The sequence below is a fragment of the Pinus tabuliformis genome, chromosome 5_2 (assembly GCF_031772625.1).
Source record: "Pinus tabuliformis cultivar Carrire ecotype Pingquan chromosome 5_2, CPIR1, whole genome shotgun sequence".
Classification (NCBI taxonomy): domain Eukaryota; kingdom Viridiplantae; phylum Streptophyta; class Pinopsida; order Pinales; family Pinaceae; genus Pinus; species Pinus tabuliformis.
This window is the reverse complement of record NC_142306.1, coordinates 163861940-163870520: the sequence shown is the minus strand read 5'-3', so window position 1 is coordinate 163870520 and position 8581 is coordinate 163861940.

The following is an 8581-nucleotide window of genomic DNA, read 5'->3' as shown; positions in this document are numbered from 1 at the left end:
TGTTTAGGAGCGAGGTGACTGAACTTGGTTCTTGAGGATGATACACATGATTCACAGTAATTTATACCCGAATCATTCATCCGTATCGAAATTAGGATCGTGTTCCCCTGTCTAGAATATTTTTTGGGTATAGTGGATTGTGTATAACCCAATACAAAGTCCCATCACAGATTAACCAGACTGGATTTCCATCAGAGATTCTTCGAGAGGTAAGATTGTCTACTTTCTCATGCTTTTGATTGTATTTGAGAAATTTGTAGGTTATTTGTGTCTCTTCTCTCCTATAGCTGAGTATCATTTATCTTGCTTTCTGAAATTATTATTAGCAACCATGTTTTTATGTGATTGACATCCCAGTTACTTGTTAACTAGGATAACAAGTTACAATCCACGATGTGTTTAGTGCCAAAATCACTTGTTTGTTATCCCTTGTACTTGTTGCAGGTATGATATTTTCTCCAGAGAGGAGCATATGTTGTAGGTTTCACTGCTATACAACAGAATCATTGCTCCTTGCTCTCCTACTTGGCCTTCATGTAGTTGGGTCGAGTTTGTTGGGGGGATCATTGTCTTAGGGTGAATTTCACGTCAAAAGACGGGTTCATGACTGCCAATGTTTTTGGGCCATCCATATATTTTGTGAATAATCCCAATGCTTTTGTCACAATTGCTTCAACAAGAAACCATGCGCATTGGAAATGCTTCTTCTTTGTTACTGATATGCTCAATTTTGTGATTTTTGGGTAGAATGATTGATGGGATTGCATTTAGAGTATACAGGCTAATTTGTGATACAAACTTTCTATTATAGTTTCAAATGTTTGGTTTTTGAGTTACAAAATGCAGGATTCTCCTCCCCCACTCCAATACAGGCACAATCAAGGCCTATTGCTATGCAAAATCAGAACATAGTAGCCATTGCCAAAAATACGTTATGGGAAAACATTAGGTTATCTTTTACCAGCATTTATTCATCTTCGACGCCATTGTACAACATTCAGATGGGACACAGTACTTGTTTTGGCACCAACGTGAGAGCTTGCAACTCAAATATAAGAGGAAGTGATGCCATCATGATGCCACCCAAAATGCTGGCAAGCTTTTCAAACTGCTAGCATTCAATCATTTATACATATTTACCTTCCTTGATATTCCACTTTGCACTTTGTTCCCTCCAATACACTCAAAATGGGTGTTTTCACATCTCACACAGATATTCTCTTTCATGCATTCCCAATGCAACCATGCTGCCGCAATTTTGTTCCTTTTCTGCGGTGTCTTTATCTAGAAGACCACCTTATGGGCACATCGTGAAGTCCATGTCTTCATACAAACAAACGTATTCTAGTTTGAACCAAGGCAATAAAATATTAATTCATCTTACCTCAAAAATATTTATATCCAGAGGTAATTCCCATACCATACCCATTTCCAAAAAGCAATTATGCCCTCTCCTTTGGAATTCAGCGCAACCCTTGCACAATTTACAAATAATGAGGTTCTAAGTATTTGCACACATTTTTTATTTCAGAATTCAAACAACAATTGGAGTTATCAAAATCATCAGGTGAAATGTCCAACGAGAACACAAGATGCCACACTTACCAAAAAATCAATTTAATAATGGAATTGTAAAATTCCAATGTATTCCTATACATTTTTGCAATGGATTTCAACCCATTCAATGCATTTTCAACATCAATCTCCTTCGTGGCATTAAATTATATACAAGGCGATTTTCCCTCCAACGCACATCTATTGGATGATCGTTTTTTCATAAACATTGCTATGATCAACAAAAATCAGAAGCAAAAGCTAATCAAGTCTCGAACCACAACTTCTCCAACATAGCTCATAGGGACATTATAATTCATGACATTCAAGTTCTATACTTAAAAATTTATTTCAGAGATCACAAATTGACTATCCTCTCTGAGTCCATCTCGCATTTCCAAGGCACATATGCCTAATTGGAACACTAGGCATCCTTTAAAGTTTTTCCTCTCATCCTTCTAAAATAGAGGTTTCTCTTTTTGTATGCTAGTATTTCATCTCATAATTCCTAGCTTTGAAATCATGCTCTTCTCCACATTAAGTCTTCACTTCAGGATCTTGTGCCCATTTCATATACATGAAGATTTCAACTGATTCAAAATGGTTATGATACTCACCTAATCCCTTTCATTAACTTTTTCTCTGCGATACCAACACCATCAATTTATGAGTTCTACTCTCATTATACCAAGGTAATTCTATATAGAAAAACCCCTTCTTGAATTCCCAAATGAATCCGTTTTCTATCTCGCTTTGTAATAAATATTCCTCATGCCTGCAACTTACTGTGGGTCTTACTGTGAACTACAATATGGGAATCATAACCCATTTCTACTTGACTATAATTCCTGTAGATGAAGATATAGACAAATTGTAGGAAGAGCCTTATACAAAATCCCAACATTTGCTAAGATAGAAAACAACTTAGATGTCAGAAATGACTGGTTCATTTCTTTGTATGATGATTAGCAATCATGATTTCTTGGTTGGCGGCTTTTCCATATGCTACTCACTCTGCTCTCTATATTATGTGGGGGCTTATAATGACCCTCTTTGATCTCGCTAATATGGTATATCAGGGGTTGGTTCAACTCCTCAATAGCTCAATTTCTCCTTTGTTGCAGTGATCCAATTTTTCTGCTACTCAGCTTGTGAATGGAGGTTGATGTTCTGCACGATTTCTACTTCCCTTGCCTTCTCCTTCAAGTACCCCATTGACTTGGATAACATTGTATTAGTTTCCTCCAATTTTCCAAGCTTTCATTTGCATTATGGGATGTTAGATTGCACCAACCCTACTTCTATGTCTTTAGCTGATCAATTGAGCTAGTGGTTGGTCATTCTAGGGTACTTGGGAGACTCCAAGATAGTCTTGAGGCTGATAATATTTGAGTATGTTTTTATTGACCTTCCTACCTCTCTGAGCTTCTTGCTTGGGAATATAAGGAATCTCACCGAAGAATATGAAGTGATTTCCTTCTTTCCCATGACTGTCTATATTATATTTTTCATTCTGTTCCTTTTTGTTTAGGGCATGTGTCAGACATGTGTTTGGTTGGTGTCCTATGAAGAGGACATGTGCCAAACATGTTAGACATGTATCCTCACGTGTTGGTGTCCGGCACTAGGATACAAGATATGAGACCTATTTGCAGGCGTCCTATTACTTAGTCACTAAGTAAAACACAACTTTATTTTTCAAAGTGCATTTAGCCTCCTAGCTTGAGAGCTCCTTGATAAAGGTCATTTATTGCTTCCATTGTAACCGTAATGCTGGTGAAGTGGGTTTTGACCATGTTAAGTGGTTTTCAGGCTCATGTCAACAAGGATGTTCTCTAATTTTGTTTTTCAAAAGCTTCAAATGATAACAGGTGGAATTGGAAGTAGTGTTTTCTCATGCCATTCCTTTATTGAACTTAACTTAAAAAGTTCAAATTTGTTGTCTCACAATCACTAAAATTTAGAATACATGCTTTATGTACTTTGTGTAATGGGGTGAATGACAAGTAGTTTTTCATTTTGAATGACTTCAATGCTTGAGTGATCATGGTTCTCCTTCAACATTTCTTCAAGTTCTATTAAGCACTTTTGATTACACTCTTCATAGGTTGTAGAAGCTTTGTTCAGGGACTCCTTCCATGTAGGTTTCCCATAAATCCAAATATTCATCAATGAGGGGGAATAATATATTGATATTCAATGGATCTCCTTTTTCCACTAGGATTTTGTGGTTGAATGGAAAAACATAAAGTGGTTGGAACTCTTTTAATATTGCTTAGAATAACTACGATGAACCAAAATTAGAAATGACATTAATGCCTTGCTTCAAGTGGCATTGGAATTACCTCAATTTGGTTCACAAGTAGAGAGAAAATCAACCCATGAGAAAAGTTTCCAGTTTTCACAGCCAAAACTTGTAGAGCTGGAAAGTTGACTTTTTAAGGGTATATCTTCCTCAATATTACTTAAAATTGCTATTATGACCCCAATATGAAAATGACATCAAAACTTTTCTTTGGATAACATTGGTGTGATTGCAATCAGGCTCCTAAACAAAAAGAAAGACTAAAGTCATGCCGCAATATAATAATCAACTGATCTCATTTTGTTGGCTATGGTTTTGAGGCCGCAACTTAAAATGGTCGTAACTTCCTTAGTATGGCTCAGAATTGCAAGTATAACCCATTTCGGAAATGGTGACACAACTACACTTCTGATGGCATTTGGTGCGACTACAATATGGCTTCCAAGCAAGGATAAATTCTACTGCAAGATAATCTACAAAAAACAAAACAAAATGATTTAACATGACTCAAATTGTTGCTTTGATACTACTTGTTAAGATCGATAGTGCATAATAATAAGAATGATAGAAGAAACACACAATTGGACATCAACGGATTTCCATTATCCACACTAATCAAGTGAGGGCAAGCTCTCACAACCACTTCAAAGGGGATAACCTCCAATATGAGTGCCAAAGCATGAATCCACAAAGACTTTCTTCTCTGTCTCCTATGACACAATATGTATGACCTTCTATGAAAACTCGCCCACCTCTACCTCCATCTGCAACACTCCTTCAACATCGATAGTTTCAAACACTAAACCATAAACATTAGACTAATTTCATGAAGCCTAGTCAATCAAAAGTTCAACTTCCTTCTCTTTATTCCCAAGGTCATTCTTCACAGTCCTTTCAACAATCTCCATGGTGAGATTTTAGTGTTCCATTCTTACTTTTTGTTTTAAATAGGGAGAATCATAGTGGATCGAGACTGCATGGGCTTGCACCTAGTCCCAGACTTGCATACACAGGCATGATGACTTTCTTGGATGGGCGAGATGGACCATGAGGCAAAGGGTTATGAGATTCCGTACCTCAGTTAGGGTATGAAACACACCCTCTTTATCATCATACCAAGACCCTGTTGACCACTATAGTTACTTTTCATTGAGTTTTAGCTGCCATTAGGATATATTTATGGGTGGATCTCCGAAGCCATGGTGAGAATGTGGGTGCCTGATAAGCATGAAATTACAAATGAATGTTGACTTTGTTTGCTTAAACACAAGTATGTATGCCTTCCATACTAGCCAAACGCTTAAGAAATGCATTATGGCTACATGGATAACTTTTGTAGATCAATGACATCAACAATAACATTGTAGAATCTTGTTGGATGTCATTCAATATATTACTATTACACGACACATCAAATCTTATTTGATGTCATTCAATATCTTACTATTACAACGCACACCTTCAGAAAATATTTTAGCATATTGCATTTTCCATTCTTGTGCAACACCATGGGCTTGTGAAGGGTGTCTTTGTTCTTAGTCACTTCAAGGTTTGCTAGTCAGTGTATGTTCACTCGACTATGATTGTCCTTGGGAAAATAACTTTATTAGACTCCAAACCAATTAAATTACACAACTACGCTAATATAATTTTTTTTTTTTTTTTTAATTTGTACTACGTGTATCTGTTTAAATTCCCTTTATTGGTGGAATTATCATTTTTCTGTCTAATACGAATCTGATTCTTGATAATGAAGCTCTTTGTAGAGGCCCAATATTTTTCAAATAGCTAATGTCTGCCACCAAACAACGAACAGTGCCTTGTGGCTAGAAATACCATTGGTGGGATGGGATGTTTATGATCCATCTTGTGCCCAATCATTCTGGGATCCATAAAACAAATGTTCACCACAACCATAATGATCTTTTTATGAAGACAATTCCAGTGGGCTTGACATGATATAAAAACTTGTTCTTTTTGTTAGAAAATCGGAAAGGCAGAAATATTTTCTTATGTTGATAATTACTTGTGATATTGTTATGTTCTTATTTACTTAAGATATGGTTATGTTATGGTCTTGAATTACAGTACCATTATTTGTGACAGACTGGAGCCTTTGAACATTTCACCATATCCTTGTCAACCCTATCCATACATGACAACATATCATTTCCATCATCTGAAACGTATCATTCCAAAATCATAAGAAACGATTCATCACATTGTATTTATTTTTCATATCACATTTGGGCCATTGTTACATTAACTGGTAATTACGTCGTAAGGTGTTCCCCTCTAAAATCAACTCCCATAATTTCCACGTGTACTTGTTTGAACCATTCAATCAGATGTTAGACGATTGAAAAGTTCAAGATCGTTGGATATAATAATTAGTTTAGGTTAGTTTCTTATGTTCTTTCCGCACATTTTTTCCTCTTGCTTCAAATCTTGCTGTTAAATGTTGCTAAGCAAATCGCGTCTCTCAGCATCCCACTGTAGGAGCTTGATGAGCTTTTATCCCTATTCGGGACTGTGTAGGGAGATTTGTTAATGGATCTTCCGGGCTTCAGATTTCATCCAATGGAAGAGGAACTGGTTGGCTTCTATATGAAGAAAAGAATCTAAGGCGGCCACCCAATGAGCTTCGATATTTCTAATTTGTAAACCTCCATGATTTTGTAGAATATGCCCTGGTTTGGCCCAAAGACACAAGACAACAACAGATGTTTGAGTGCCTGGAACCGATCATGCTCTCTGAAGAGACAAGGGTTTTGAGGAACCCAAAGCCTACAAGATAGACCAGTTAGTGTTGTCAAACTTGTTGCTGGACAGCCTGCTGATCCAGACCATAACAACTTCTTCTGCTCTTCTTTCTTTTTGAGCATTTAGACCATTTGATAATATGGTTATTTCAGTAAATGGAGAACCAAAAGGTAACGATTCAAAGAGGAACAGAGTATTAATGCAGGGTCATGCAAGTTCCAGAATCAAAATTTCCTAGCCTAAGAGAGATTCCTGTGGGCCAAAATGGATTCGTCTCCGTGGTAGCCTGTACAGATTGTGGACAAGGGAACTGTAAGTGTAGGCTGCACTTTTTACAGTTGAATACTATTCAATTAATTTGTCTTTGCCGTTGTCGATGGTGAGATTGTTGAGTTATATAAGTTTATAATCTTTACTTTGTTTATATTATTTGTCTGGACAAGTGCTGTCATAATCTTCTTCTCCAGTGATTATTTGTTCAAGATTCCCTTGTTTGGAGATTCTAGAGTTGGCAAATCATGTCTCCTCCTGCGATTTGTGGTGAGGTTTAATTTTATTATCCAAGCTTTGAATATAGTTCTGAAATATTATTTGCATGTGAGCAAAGTTTTGGGTATAATGCAAATGCTTTGGGTTTTCTTGTTTATTAGGACTGAAATATGTTTTAGTCCTTTTTCAACAGGAATTCCCTTGACAGTAGGAACTTGAAGTAGCTTGGGCAATTGGTACTCGCATCTGGCATAGACTTGGCTTCTGAGTCCTTGATCATAGGGCTCGTTCTCTGAACCCTAGTCCTTTCAATATGAAAGAGCACATTCTCATAACAGTCTTTGCCAACGCTGGTGTGTCTTTTGGTGGTGGAGATGCCTTCTCTTTCGGGGCCATCAACTTCATCAAAGCTTTCTATAAGAAAAATATCAGATTTGTTGCAACATTCATCATAGCAATCACAACACAGGTATGTTGTTCATTCCCAGTTTATTCTCAGAGCTTGCACTCAATGGTGTCAGTGGCCAACCAAGTCCCATGGGTTTTGCTTGGAATGATTTGAATTGCACTTGCAAAAAGAAAAATTGTGGATATCATCTGCAGTCAATTATTTGGGCACAGTTTTTCCTTTAGTGTGAAAGATCCTTTGAATATGACCTCATTATTTGCAAGATTGGTGTACTGCTTCTTTTCAAAACAGTAGAACCTGAAACTGTACTTTACATGAGCTCAAGTAACTACACCTCAGTCTTTATTTGAGCTCAAGAAAGACCTTTGAACAACTTATCTAAGCCCTTCTTAGTAAAGTAAGACCTTTCACGTCTAATCCTTCCAACTAGCCCGGAGTTGATCTTCCAGAACCTAATTTCTGAGCAGTTAGGTGGGTACAGCTATATAGAAAAGCATTTCTTGACCTTATCCTCAGGTCATGAAAGGTCTTATTTGTGTGTACCTCATGTAAGGTAGTTATAACCAACCCAATTCTTTCAACCAACAAACTTTAATCATACTTTCTTCTTTTGTTTTCAAGTGTTTTCAGACTTAAGTCTGGGTCAATTGACAACAGTGATGGTAGAGTATTCATGCAGGTTTTAGGTTATGGATGGGTAGGTCTACTGCGCAAATATCTAGTACAACCAGCATATATGTGGTGGACATCCAATCTAGTACAAGTTTCTCTGTTTAGGTAAGATGGACACATCTTTGACATGTATGTGCCTATGAGTTTCAAGAAGTGATTAGATCGAATAAATTTACCATTTTTGTTATAGTTCTGTAGGTTAAAATATTGAACTGGAAAATTCATGTCATTAGGCAGTATGAGGAGTGATCGTAAAATGGAGACCATCTATGATTCAACTTCTCAATACAGTAAGTTAGATTTTCATTATTTTTTTTGGATTTATTAGAGACATGGATTATATTAGTTAAATATGAGAAATGCCCCATCTCAGAGGTAATAATCTAGTA